A 14,819-nucleotide genomic window follows, 5' to 3' on the forward strand; every position below is an offset into this window, starting at 1 on the left:
ATAAGAAGCAGTGTTAGGAGAGTACATCCTCTAAATTATATCTGCCAGGTATTTCACAGTTTAAATAGTAAATTTTCATGGTATTAATTTTAATATTGTCTAGAATTATAGGGACTAGAATGTCCATTTTAAACTATACTGTTAGTAGAAACATATTTAGAAAAAATATGTTTACACATATATGCACATTCTGGTAACATAAGATTAAGAATTCAATGAGCTAAAGAGTTTTTGTGGAATTCACCTTTTGTTTATTCAAAAACTACTTTTGCATGCTTGCTATATATCATGCACTCTATTAGGTTTTGAGGTGATAATAGCAAATATGATTGCATACATGATTGCAGGTGGCATTGCTAAATGGATGACCAAAAAATGATTAATCCATATCCTAATTCCCAGAAACTGTGAATAGTACCTTATGTGACAAAAGAGTAAATAATAACTTATATGGTGAAAGAAGTAATCAAGTTAAAGATTTTGAGAGGAGGAGCTGGCTTATTCTGGATTATTCAGGTGAGCCCTAAATCCAATAACAAGTGTCATTAGAAGAGTAGGAAGAGGCATCTGACAGCCTGAAGTGGAGACGGCCATGTAAATATGGAAGCAGAGAATGGACTGCTGTAGCCACAAACCAAGGAATGCCAAGAGCCATCAAAAGCTGAGAGAAACAGGGAATGGAATTTCCTTCAGAGACTCCAGGAGTTTGACCCTGCTGACACGTTGATTTCAGAATTCTGGCCTCACAAACTGTGAGAGAATAAATTTCTCTGATGTTTCAAATCACCAAGTCTGTGGTACTTTGTTAATTCAGCCAGAGGAAATTAATATACCAGCTAATCATAATGACTTATGACAGCATGTAAGAATAACACTCAATTCAAGCCTCATGATCATTTAAGCTTCCTCGTAGAGGTGACATCAAAGCTACTATGAGATTTCTATATTCATAGAATTTATGTCTCTTCCTTGAGCAACATTTTAAGGGTTTTCTTTGGAGCTGGAAAAAGACTATGCAGAAATAACTTAGCAACATTCTAATATAATTCCCCAAATTCAGGAAATATAAGAATCACCTGGAAATTTTTTTTAAAGTAAAGAAGTCTAGAACATACCCAGGCCTATAAATCAAAATCGCTGGAAGTGAGACTCTCTGAAGTATCTTTTAAGTAAGTATAAGAGATATATCTTAAGAAGTCAGATATGCTTAAGTCTTTGTATAATTGCTTGGAAGAGTAAGGCAAACATGGGAGCCTGGTCAAACATGGCCTCGGACCCAGGCCTGACCTCTTGAATTCCTTCTTTGACATTTTCTAAATTCAGGTGAACTGGGACTGGTTGGGCTATCAGCGCCCTCTTGCTAGAGTTCATTTAGTCCATACTGGGACTTGAGCGGGTTCTTTGCCTTGTTCATCTTTTTGGGGATCTCTGTGATCCTGTACTCTCAAGCCAGGCAGCCTGGCTCAGGGATCACTCTCTTTAGCCTACCTGGTATGGTATTACATGTTAGATTAAGATGATGTCAGCACTCACATGTGTGAGTCCCTATATGGGCTCTAACCTGTCCATGTTCCAACCCTGGTGTCACATCTTGTACAGCTCCCAAGAATTGCAGGGGTGGTGGCAGATACCCTATACATCATGTATCCTGTGGTACCAGCCCCACACAGTAATATCTTCAGCTCTTCACAGGTTCCAGCCAGATGTCAGTAGTCCTCTAAGGTGGCTGTGATCCTATTTGTGCAAGGAATACATTTGTCCTCTTGCACAGGCTTAAGAGAGACAAAGGAGGAGATAGAGTCAAGAGAGTTCATCCACTGAAATGGGGTTGCTCTTCACATTCTCCCCAAGGCCACATTCTAGGAATGCGGAGAATACAGCCTAATGAGTTCAGAGAAAGCATAATCAGAAGGTGTGTTCTTCTACCTTTATGCTGTAAAATTCCTATTAACAAAGTTAATGAGGATAAAATGAATCATCTTTCATATTCTTTACATACTCTTGTAAAGAGTTGCATTTCATCAAAGAAGCACGGTCAACAACCATTGAGAGAGTAATTGGAAGTGAGTTTTCACTACACAATGGACTACACAGTATCATAAGTGTCATTAAAAGAATGAGGTGGATAGACCTAGAGTCTGTCATACAGAGTGAATTAAGTCAGAAAGAGAGAGACAAATACCGTATGCTAACACATATATATGGAATTTAAGAAAAAAAAAAAAATGTCATGAAAAACCTAGGGGTGAAACAGGAATAAAGACACAGACTTACTAGAGAATGGACTTGAGGCTATGGGGAGGGGGAAGGGTAAACGGTGACAAAGCGATAAAGAGGCGTGGACATATATACACTACCAAACGTAAGGTAGATAGCTAGTGGGAAGCAGCCGCATAGCACAGGGAGATCAGCTCCTTGCTTTGTGACCGCCTGGAGGGGTGGGATAGGGAGGGTGGGAGGGAGGGAGACGCAAGCGGGAAGAGATATGGGAATATATGTATATATATAACTGATTCATTTTGTTGTGAAGCTGAAACTAACATACCATTGTAAAGCAATTATACTCCAATAAAGATGTTAAAAAAATAAAAAAATAAAATAAAAAAAAAAGAATTAAAATTGGCGTTAGGGACTGTATTGGCAAGAAATCTATATCACTTCAATGCAGATTCCCAAAAAAATGGCAATGTGATTAATAATTTATTAGTTTTGTCTTAAAGTAGGAAATATGAAATTACCCAGGAACAGTTCATTTGACAATAAATATCAGAAAGAGATGATTCTTGGACCAGAATAGTACAAAATGGGGCCTGAGTCCTGGGCCCTGCAAAGGATCTTCATGTACTAATTGAACAATAAGGCCAGAGATATGAAAGTACTACTTTATTCTAAATCATTAATTACTCTCAAGATCTACCATGGACCAATTGATTTTGTCATATGTATGTTCATCATTTTTTTTAAAAAAGTTATTTATTTATGGCTGTGTTGGTCTTCGTTTCTGTGCCAGGGATTTCTCTAGTTGTGGCAAGTGGGGGCCACTCTTCATCGCAGTGTGTGGGCCTCTCACTATCGCGACCTCTCTTGTTGCGGAGCACAGGCTCCAGACACGCAGGCTCAGTAGTTGTGGCTCACGGGCCCAGTCGCTCTGTAGGATGTGGGATCTTCCAAGACCAGGGCTCCAGCCCGTGTACCCTGCATTGGCAGGCAGATTCTCAACAACTGCACCACCAGGGAAACCCCATCAATTTTTTTTAATATACAAAGTTTCCCATAAAAATATTTTTTGGGACCCCTTTTACCTGGGAGCATACCAGGTTTGGGAAGCACTGCTCTAATTCTAGGGCCAGCTACATCATTTGCTGGGCCCAGTACAACCTGAAAATGCAGGGCCCTGTGTTAAAATATTATTAAGCATTTCAAGATGGCAAAGGATCAGAGCATTAAACCAAGCACTGGGCTTTTCCGAAGACAGGATCCTGTGTGACTGCACAGATTTCATACCTGTGAAGCTGTCCCTGGACTGCACTCATATAGAAGTTTTTCACATTGTGTTTTTACCACTTATCCCACCCTGTGCTTGAAAATGACTAAAACAGTGACTTCTGGAAATGGGTTCAACCAACTTCTCACCTGTTGGCATTGTATCTAAATTTCAAGATTTATTTTCTAATGTTACTAACCCCAGGATATCTTTACTGATTAGCTCAATCATACGAAAGTATATCTCTTCTTTATGCTTTTATGATTTACTTTATGCTGTGGAGAATATTTTGTTTGCAAGATTGAATTGAATAAGACATGGCTTCTGTCCTCAAAGTTTTATTAAGTTGGGGAGATAAGTACAGTTTATATTAGATAGAAGACAGATATCAGATTATTAGTGAACAATTATTAGATATATTAAAGAATGATTTATTTTAACAGTGTGATTCAAACTTAAACTGCAATAAGAGTTCAAAGAAAGAAATGATCAGAATAACCAGGACTAGCAGAAATAATGTCAGATGTGATCCTGACGGATAGAGATTACTCAGAGCCAGATCATTAAGGAAATTTGGGAATCTGGGTAACAGGTAGAAGATTTAAGACTTAATGTGAAAGAAAATACAAGGATTTTGGAGTCTTACTAGATTGCTGAGCAAGGAAATTGCCTGACAACAATGGTGTGATGAAAAGAGTAAGTTGAGTGTGGAACTTAGTATAGGAGAAGCAACTGGAGCAAGATAAAGGAGGGTGGAGGGGCAGGGGGAGACACAGTGTTCCTGATGGAAAAGTAGAAAAGCTATGGTTTAGGATAGTCGGGAGAAATGTGTAGGTAAAGACAAAACCAAGTGAATTTCTGACGACAAACATGACAGGGTGTGGTAACATTTAGGTATAATAAAATATTAAGGTGATAGCCAGCAAATGCATATCCTCAGTATAACTGTATAGATTCTCTATTTTTTGCAAGCATAAGTAACTTTCACTATTTTCCTCAAATGCCCTCAAATTAGCCGAAGTACTTTCCCAGTTGTATCATTCAGGGTACTAAATATAAGACCATCTTAAAATTATGTATTTTAATATTATTTTCATAAACTTGACTTTTGAATCTAAATACCAGCCCTTTTCAATGAAAACTAAAATCTATCCCAAAAGAGTACATTGTTTTAAAGTGCCCAAGAAGCATATTGTGCATATTTTAAAATTAAACATAAAGCTATAGGAATTTTGGTAACTTAACTGTATGTAGGCTGAATTATAAATAATAAAGAAAAGAAAATCAATGGTCTTTAAGAGTAATGGTTATATTATGGTTATGATTATATTATTATTGGTTTTTTGCTCTTAGAATATTTCAGTAGCTAAGGTTGAATCTGAAAGTCTATCTTCATTTAAACTTAATTTTGATCGTTAAAAGAATATATCAAAATGTAATAAGTATGTATAACAAAATGTAAACTGCATCACCATTAAATTATATTAGTTTCTTTCAAATAATTATATTCTAATTAAAATATACTGTTCACAGAAGGACCAAAAAATATTTGTATGCAGTTTCTCAGCATATATCAAAAGATTCCACAATTTATTCAGCCATCAGAGATATGTTTTGATGACTCTCTTTACATTTCAGTCATAATATTTTTCTAAAACACAACTGCAATTATTTTCCCAAAACAGGTCCTAAAATATTCTTTACATGTGCTAAATCTTACCATTATGCTGATTTTAGAAAGATTTTAAAGATTATGAATTTAAATAATATATTAAAATTGTACACTTTATCAAACTTGTTAAAAATCACAGCATCCAAGATAAAAATACAAAATTACAATAAAAGTGAAAATATTAAATAAGCAGGAAGGAGTTTCCAGAAATATTAGAGAATAACAATGTTGCATGTAACCCTTTTAATTAAAGGTCATAAGAAAGAGAAGCCCAGAAAATCAATATAATGAGACTGTATTAAGCTATTGCAGCACAAGGATTCCTGAGAAAGAGATGACCCTGTGGAGTGCTCTTCCCATTTTAAATAAAGCTCCATATGCCTTAAATTTGGGAACTCTCATCAGGAGCACACACTGCCTGGCTTCAGTTGCCATTGTGTGGCAGAGAGGGAGAAGGGATTTCTGAGGGAGCCAGAGCCCAAGCTATTTAGAGCTGTATAGAGTAAAGTCAACATCTTCGGAAAGCAATTTTCAGCAAACGGGGAGACAGTGCAGACTGGAAAATTGGTATCATGCACTCCCTGTGGCTCGTATCACTTAGTTACTGAGCGGAAGAATTCAGGCCAAGTAGAAGCTTCTAGGTGGTATTGAAGACTGGGACTTTCCTAAAGGAAATAAAGCTGACGTTATCCAAGCTTACCTTAAACCCAGTCTTTGCAATCATTTGGATGAGTGTAATCTAAGAGAAAACTCAACTGTTGGAGTCAGAAAACAGAGAAAAACTTGGAAGTTGAAGTCCTCACCCCTGGTGAATTATGCTTTCACTAAGTGATTCCTGAATGAACAGATGTTAAAGAGATGAATGTCAACTTAGATTTTGCTCCCAAAGGAAGGAAATTTATTCTTCATTGTGAAAGAAGCATATGTATTTTAGGGAATCATGAGATGAAACTATTTGTAAATGACTGTTTTGTAAAGTACCTCAGGTCCAGCCCTCCACTTGTACAGATTTCAATTCTGGACAAATCCCTTTGTTTCATATGGTAAATGGTAGCAAAAAGTCTTAGGCAAGATAATAAACTATTTGACATATTTCTAGCTTGATACTACTATTGTCTTATTCTTTGCCTTTGTCTGCATTTTTTTAAAATTTCTATACTCTTAAACTGCCCTCTTCAAAACTGTCACTTTCTATCAAACACACAGTCTCAACCACACAGGCTTTATATAGACAATGATAAATAAAAAAAATGTTCTGTTCAAAGGTTATTGTTAAACACAAGCAATTTTTTAGGATTATATTTTTTCAAGGAAAAGAGATTTCTAGACCCAAATATGCAATAATTTTGTGACTGTCCTTTGCGAAGAAACTGAAAACATATTCAGACAATTCCAGTTATGTAGCTGACCTAACTATTGCTAAGAATTCTGATTTTTAAAATTTCTTATATATTTTAAAATAAAATGTCTCAAAGTAATTTATTTTTTGTACTTATTGGACAGCTACAAGAGAGTGTGGCATAAAGATTTAAAGTGGTCAGGCTGGATTAGAGAATGATAACAAGGATTCAGATAAGTTACTTTTCCTCCAAGCTATTACAAACTCACAAGCAATGCTAAGATAATTACAAGATCCAATGTCAGTTCCCCATCATAGCCCTTGTTCCTCATGGAATGGCTCCCACTCTTTAACTCCCTTCACAGAGAAAGAAATATGACAGTTTAAAGAAACCCAAAAGCATGGGCTTACTGCTGAGCGGGGAGGAGGTGGCCTTGCCTATCCATCCAACACATACAAGCAAATAGTTCCAGTGCCACTTACACAGTCCTGTTTGTATTTCTTTTTCTGTGATCAAGTGTACTTGTGACATTCAGTGTAGTAAGCTTGCCATGTACTACACAACAGAATGAGACACTATTAAAAGGGATACTGTCTGTTCCATTGTGGCTGAAATGTAATAGTAGTATGAATTGCTACTGCCCACATTTAATTCATTTATTCTTTCATTCACTCAACTAACACTTTTAGGGAAATTCTACTAGAAAAGAAATAAGAACTACTACTTTTATTAGTACTTCTACAACTAGGACTACTACATTGCATCTACTATTATTAATAGTTGAAATTTAATACACTATGTCAAGCATTTTGCTAAGCACTTCACATTTATTAATTAGCTCATTCAATTCTAACAACAATGCTAGAGGCTATGAGTTATTAATATACCCATTTCACAGAAGAATAATTAAGTTTAAAGAGGCCAAGTAATGTACCTAAAGACACACATTTTTGAATATGGTAAAAATGGGATACAATTTCATATAGCTACATGATTCCTAAGCTAATAAACTTCATTTCTACATGGTTCTACTCCCATTGATGAATAAATTTTTCCTTACTCTCAAAAAGATAAGTTTTATTGGTGAGAAATGTATATAATGATACCAATTAATTAGTAACAAAGTTAAAGTGGTATTTAATGTGGAAGAGTGAGACAACTGTAAATTGTCCTGAAAGATAGGAAATGCATTCCTAAAAATTTGACATTTGAGCAATTCCATGACTAGAAAGGGACCAAGTGAAAAAACAGACAAGGTTATGTCCACATATTGAGAAAAGCTTGTACACAAACATAACAGTGAAAATGGAATGACACTCTTGAGGGATGTAACACATATTATTGAATTGTGAAATGCTTTCTATGTCAGGTTCAGGAATTCAGATGATACTCTTTTCTAAAGGCAATAGAAAGTTCCTGAATGCTTTTTTAAAAGAGGTGTTAAATGGTCTACACATGTGAGTCAATATGGGACAATACAATTAAAATATAGGACACTGTCCTTGGTTTAAAAAAAAAAAGTCTAAAAGGAAAGAATCAACATGGTAGAATAAATTTAAAGTATTTATAAAAACAAAATTTAACTCTATGGTACTTATTATTAATTCAACAGGAATGTGTAATAAAAGACCAGTAATGACTGGAAGAGTACAAACTTCAAAACTGAGGTCACAATTAATGGGCAACATTATTTTTTTAAGTTAGAGCAAAACTCTGAAAGCCTAGAGTCAGCTAGACGACTCTTGGCAGTCAATTATTGTAAGTTTTTAAGGCAAAGAGTAATGAGTTGGGGACAATATTTCTGAAGCTTGGTCTGGTGTTGGTCTGTGTAGTGGAAGCTGTTAGTGTCCCTTCCTGAGGCCTTGCCATTGCAGTACATGGGGCACTCTTCAGACTACCTGAGTGCTTTCCATAGAGACTAGAGCTGCTCTGCCTTCATACTTAGCAGGCTGGAATAACCAGACAAATAATTACAGCACAGCTCCTGCAACAACCTTCAAACAATGATTGACAGCTGTTTTGTAAATTCTTCAGATCCCAGAACCTCCAGATGAGATTATTCTACTCACCACTTACTCCTAGATCCCAGCAGGATTATTCCCCAGGAGTAACCGGCTTGATAACACACCCTTTATTGACCACCTTTCTTTTGCATTCTCTCTTTCCTACTTTCCTGTGAACGATAACTGGAATCACCTTCTAAAAATTGCTTACGCTTGAATCTCTGTCTCAAAGCCTAGCTGAGAGAACATGAACTAAGATAATAATATTAAGACAGAGAAATTTAACAGCAGTAATTTAGGTTACAGGCTTTTTTAAAAACCTGATAAAATTTTTAGACTCACTGACTCAAAAAATATGTGCACTGAACACATACACACACACACACACACACACACACACACACATTTATAAGACCATTTTTCTAATGATTGTTTATTGATTTCCTGCAATGAGTGAGGCACTATTGGGCTAGATCACCTGTATACAGCAGAGAAGGAGCTCTTATAAAGCTTATATGCTGATATACACATTTTTAATATTATTCTATTTTGTTCTCAGTTACACTGAAGTCCAAACATATGGGCTCTTTGTACCAAAGGCACCAGGTTCAAAATCCCTGGAGAGGATAAATGGAGACATAAATTTGAAGTAATAAATTCAATAATCATAAAAGTAACTATAGGAATTGAGCAAAATAATAGGACAGTGAGAAAATCTGGTGATAAAACTATCATCAATATCCTTACTGTGGGAAGAAAAATTAACAAGAGACTATAAAGAATGCTTGTTTTAAAAAATTGGTGATATAAGCTGCTAAACTTACTGAATGTAAATGATGGTCTGATTACTGGCCAGAGTCTGAGTCATTGAAACTTGGATGTGAGAGCAACTGAGGGTGCCTGTGGTAGCTACTTTCTAATGAACCACATCTCTCAGGATTCATGCCCTTATGTAGTCTCTCCCCACCAGGAATTGAGACTGTCCTATAACTTCTATGAACCAATAGACTGTGGTGAAGGTGATACTATACAATTTTGAAACCTACACCTTAAGAAATCCTGGAAACCTGTTCTTTGGCACACTTGGAACACTGAGCCACCATATTAGACGTCCAGCTACCTTGCTTGAGAGACTGTATTAAGTAACTAAGTGAAAAGAACAAATTGAAAACCACACGGAGAGAACGAGAAGCCTTAAGACTACAAAGAAAGAGAGTGAGCCTCCCACTCCCAGCTCTCCCCAACAAGGTGTCAGATATATGAGCGAGCCATCTTAGATGACTCAACTAAGTCCCAAGATAATTATAGTTCCAGATGATATCATATGGAGCATGAAAACATTCCAGCTTGTCTGTAAACCCATGGAGTGTGTGAGAGATAAAAATATAGATATTATATTAGGTCATTAAGTTTTTGGTAGGAAGCAAACTGAGAGAGCTACTCAGCTCCAAACATGGGCCATTTCTTTTTTTTTTTTTTTAACATCTTTATTGGGGTAAAATTGCTTTACAATGGTGTGTTAGTTTCTGCTTTATAACAAAGTGAATCAGTTATACATATACATATGTTCCCATATGTCTTTCCTCTTGCGTCTCCCTCCCTCCCACCCTCCCTATCCCACCTCTCCAGGCTGTCACAAAGCACCGAGCCAATATCCCTGTGCCATGCGGCTGCTTCCCACTAGCTATCTACCTTACTACGTTTGTTAGTGTGTATATGCCCATGACTCTCCCTCGCCCTGTCACAGCTCACCCTTCCCACTCCCCATAACCTCAAGTCCTTTCTCCAGTAGGACTGCATCTTTATTCCTGCCTTACCCCTATGTTCTTTGTGACATTTTTTTTTCTTAAATTCCATATATATGTGTTAGCATACGGTATTTGTCTTTTTCTTTCTGACTTACTTCACTCTGTATGACAGACTCTAGGTCTATCCACCTCATTACAAATAGCTCAATTTTGTTTCTTTTTATGGCTGAGTAATATTCCATTGTATATATGTGCCACATCTTCTTTATCCATTCATCCGATGATGGACACTTAGGTTGTTTCCATCTCCGGACTATTGTAAATAGAGCTGCAATGAACATTTTGATTCATGACTCTTTTTGAATTTTGGTTTTCTCAGGGTATATGCCCAGTAGTGGGATTGCTGGGTCATATGGTAGTTCTATTTGTAGTTTTTTAAGGAACCTCCATACTGTTCTCCATAGTGGCTGAACCAATCCACATTCCCACCAGCAGTGCAAGAGTGTTCCCTTTTCTCCACACCCTCTCCAGCATTTATTGTTTCTAGATTTTTTGATGATGGCCATTCTGACTGGTGTGAGATGATATCTCATTGTAGTTTTGATTTGCATTTCTCTAATGATTAATGATGTTGAGCATTCTTTCATGTGTTTGTTGGCAGTCTGTATATCTTCTTTGGAGAAATGTCTGCTTAGGTCTTCTGGCCATTTTTGTATTGGGTTGTTTGGTTTTTTGTTACTGAGCTGCATGAGCTGCTTGTAAATTTTGGAGATTAATCCTTTGTCAGTTGCTTCATTTGCAAATATTTCCTCCCATTCTGAGGGTTATCTTTTGGTCTTGTTTATGGTTTCCTTCGCTGTGCAAAAGCTTTGAAGTTTCATTAGGTCCCATTTGTTTATTTTTGTTTTTATTTCCATTACTCTAGGAGGTGGGTCAGAAAGGATCTTGCTGTGATTTATGTCATAGAGTGTTCTGCCTATGTTTTCCTCTAAGAGTTTGATAGTTTCTGGCCTTACATTTAGGTCTTTAATCCATTTTGAGCTTATTTTTGTGTATGGTGTTAGTGAGTGATCTAATCTCATACTTTTACATGTACCTGTCCAGTTTTCCCAGCACCACTTATTGAAGAGGCTGTTCTTTCTCCACTGTACATTACTGCCACCTTTATCAAAGATAAGGTGTCCATATGTGCGTGGGTTTATCTCTGGGCTTTCTATCCTGTTCCATTGATCTATCTTTCTGTTTTTGTGCCAGTACCATACTGTCTTGATTACTGTAGCTTTGTAGTATAGTCTGAAGTCAGGGAGCCTGATTCCTCCAGCTCCTATTTTTGTTCTCAGATTGCTTTGGCTATTCGGGGTCTTTTGTGTTTCCATACAAATTGCGAGATTTTTTGTTCTAGTTCTGTGAAAAATGCCAGTGGTAGTTTGATAGGGATTGCATTGAATCTATAGATTGCTTTGGGTAGTAGAGTCATTTTCACAATGTTGATTCTTCCAATCCAAGAATATGGTATATGTCTCCATCTATTTGTATCATCTTTAATTTCTTTCATCAGTGTCTTATAATTTTCTGCATACAGGTCTTTTGTCTCCTTAGGTAGGTTTATTCCTAGATATTTTATTCTTTTTGTTGCAGTGGTAAATGGGAGTGTTTTCTTGATCTCAGTTTCAGATTTTTCATCATTAGTATATAGGAATGCCAGAGATTTCTGTGCATTAGTTTTGTAACTTGCCACTTTACCAAATCCATTGATTAGCTCTAGTAGTTTTCTGGTAGCATCTTTAGGATTCTCTATGTATAGCACCATGTCATCTGCAAACAGTGACAGATTTACTTCCTCTTTTCCGATTTGGATTCCTTTTATTTCCTTTTCTTCTCTGATTGCTGTGGCTAAAACTTCCAAAACTATGTTGAATAAGAGTGGTGAGAGTGGGCAACCTTGTCTTGTTCCTGATCTTAGTGGAAATGCTTTCAGTTTTTCACCATTGAGGATGATGTTTGCTGTGGGCTTGTCATATATGGCCTTTATTATGTTGAGGAAAGTTCCCTCTATGCCTACTTTCTGCAGGGTTTTTATCATAAATGGGTGTTGAATTTTGCCAAAAGCTTTCTCTGCATCTATTGAGATGATCATATGGTTTTTCTACTTCAATTTGTCAATATGGTTTATCACATTGATAGATTTGCGTATATTGAAAAATCCTTGCATTCCTGGAATAAACCCCACTTGATCATGGTGTATGATCCTTTTAATGTGCTGTTGGATTCTGTTTGCTAGTATTTTGTTGAGGATTTTTGCATCTATGTTCATCAGTGATATTGGCCTGTAGTTTTCTTTCTTTGTGACATCCTTGTCTGGTTTTGGTATCAAGGTGATGGTGGCCTCGTAGAAGGAATTTGGGAGTGTCCCTCCCTCTGCTATATTTTGGAAGAGTTTGAGAAGGATAGGTGTTAGTTCTTCTCTAAATATTTGATAGAATTCGCCTGTGAAGCCATCTGGTCCTGGGCTTTTCTTTGTTGGAAGATTTTGAATCACAGTTTCAATTTCAGTGCTTGTGATTGGTCTGTTCATATTTTCTATTTCTTCCTGATTCAGTCTTGGCAGGTTTTGCATTTCTAAGAATTTGTCCATTTCTTCCAGATTGTCCATTTTATTGGCATAGAGTTGTTTGTAGTAATCTCTCATGATCTTTTTTATTTCTGCAGTGTCAGTTGTTACCTCTCCTTTTTCATTTCTAATTCTATTGATTTGAGTCTTCTCCCTTTTTTTCTTGATGAGTCTGGCTAGTGGTTTATCTATTTTGTTTATCTTCTCAAAGAACCAGCTTTTAGTTTTATTGATCTTTGCTATTGTTTCCCTCGTTTCTTTTTCATTTATTTCTGATCTGATTTTTATGATTTATTTCCTTCTGCTAGCTTTGGGGTTTTTTTATTCTTCTTTCTCTAATTGCTTGAGGTGCAAGGTTAGGTTGTTTATTTGAGATGTTTCCTGCTTCTTAAGGTGGGCTTGTATTGCTATAAACTTCCCCCTTAGAACTGCTTTTGCTGCATCCCATAGGTTTTGGGTCGTTGTGTCTCCATTGTCATTTGTTTCTAGATATTTTTTGATTTCCTCTTTGATTTCTTCAGTGATCACTTCATTATTAAGTAGTGTATTGTTTAGCCTCCATGTGTTTGTATTTTTTACAGATCTTTTCCTGTAATTGATATCTAGTCTCATGGCGTTGTGGTCAGAAAAGATACTTGATACAATTTCAATTTTCTTAAATTTACCAAGGCTTGATTTTTGACCCAAGATATGATCTATCCTGGAGAATGTTCCATGAGCACTTGAGAAAAATGTGTATTCTGTTGTTTTTGGATAGAGTGTCCTATAAATATCAATTAAGTCCATCTTGTTTAATGTATCATTTAAAGCTTGTGTTTCCTTATTTATTTTCATTTTGGATCATCTGTCCTTGGGTGAAAGTGGGGTGTTTAAGTCCCCTACTATGAATGTGTTACTGTCGATTTCCCCTTTTATGGCTCTAAGTACTTGCCTTATGTATTGAGGTGCTCCTATGTTGGGTGCATAAATATTTACAATTGCTATATCTTCTTCTTGGATCGATCCCTTGATCATTATGTAGTGTCCTTCTTTGTCTCTTTTAATAGTCCTTATTTTAAAGTCTATTTTGTCTGATATGAGAATTGCTACTCCAGCTTTCTTTTGGTTTCCATTTGCATGGAATATCTTTTTCCATCCCCTTACTTTCAGTCTGTATTATGATTTTAGGCAGCCTCTCTGCTAATGGGTGGGGTTGTGTTCCTGTGTTGTTAGTTGTTTGGCATAGGTTGTCCAGCACTGTGGCTTGCTGGTCGTTGAGTGAAGCTGGGTGCTGGTGTTAAGATGGAGGTCTCTGGGAGATTTTCGCCGTTTGATATTATGTTTAGCTGGGAGGTCTCTTGTTGACCAGTGTCCTGAAGTTGGCTCTCCTACCTCAGAGGCAGAGCCCTGACTCCTGGCTGGAGCACCAAGAGCCTTTCATCCACACGGCTCCTTAATTTGGGATGATTGGTTGTCTATTCAGGTATTCCACAGATGCAGGGTATATGAAGTTGATTGTGGAGCTGTAATCCGCTGCTTCTGAGGCTGCTGGGAGAGATTTCCCTTTCTCTTCTTTGTTCTCACAGCTCACCGGGGCTCAGCTTTGGATTTGGCCCTGCCTCTGTGTGTAGGTCGCTGGAGGGCGTCTGTTTTTTGCTCAGAGAGGACGGGGTTAAAGAAGCCGCTGATTCGGGGGCTCTGGCACATTCAGGCCGGGGCGGGGGGAGGGAGGGGCACTGCGCGAGGGGTGGGCCTGCGGCGGCAGAGGCCGGTGTGACGTTGCACCAGCCTGAGGCCCGCCGTGCGTTCTCCTGGGGAAGTTGTCCCTGGATCCCGGGAACCTGGCAGTGGCGGGCTGCACAGGCTCCGCGGAAGAGGGGTGTGGAGAGTGAACTGTGCTCGCACACAGACCCCTTGGTGGCGGCAGCAGCAGCCTTAGCGTCTCCCGCCCGTCTCTGGGGTCCGCGCTTTTAGCCGCGGCT

Source organism: Grampus griseus, assembly GCF_964374135.1.
Source record: "Grampus griseus genome assembly, chromosome: 18".
NCBI classification, from domain to species: domain Eukaryota; kingdom Metazoa; phylum Chordata; class Mammalia; order Artiodactyla; family Delphinidae; genus Grampus; species Grampus griseus.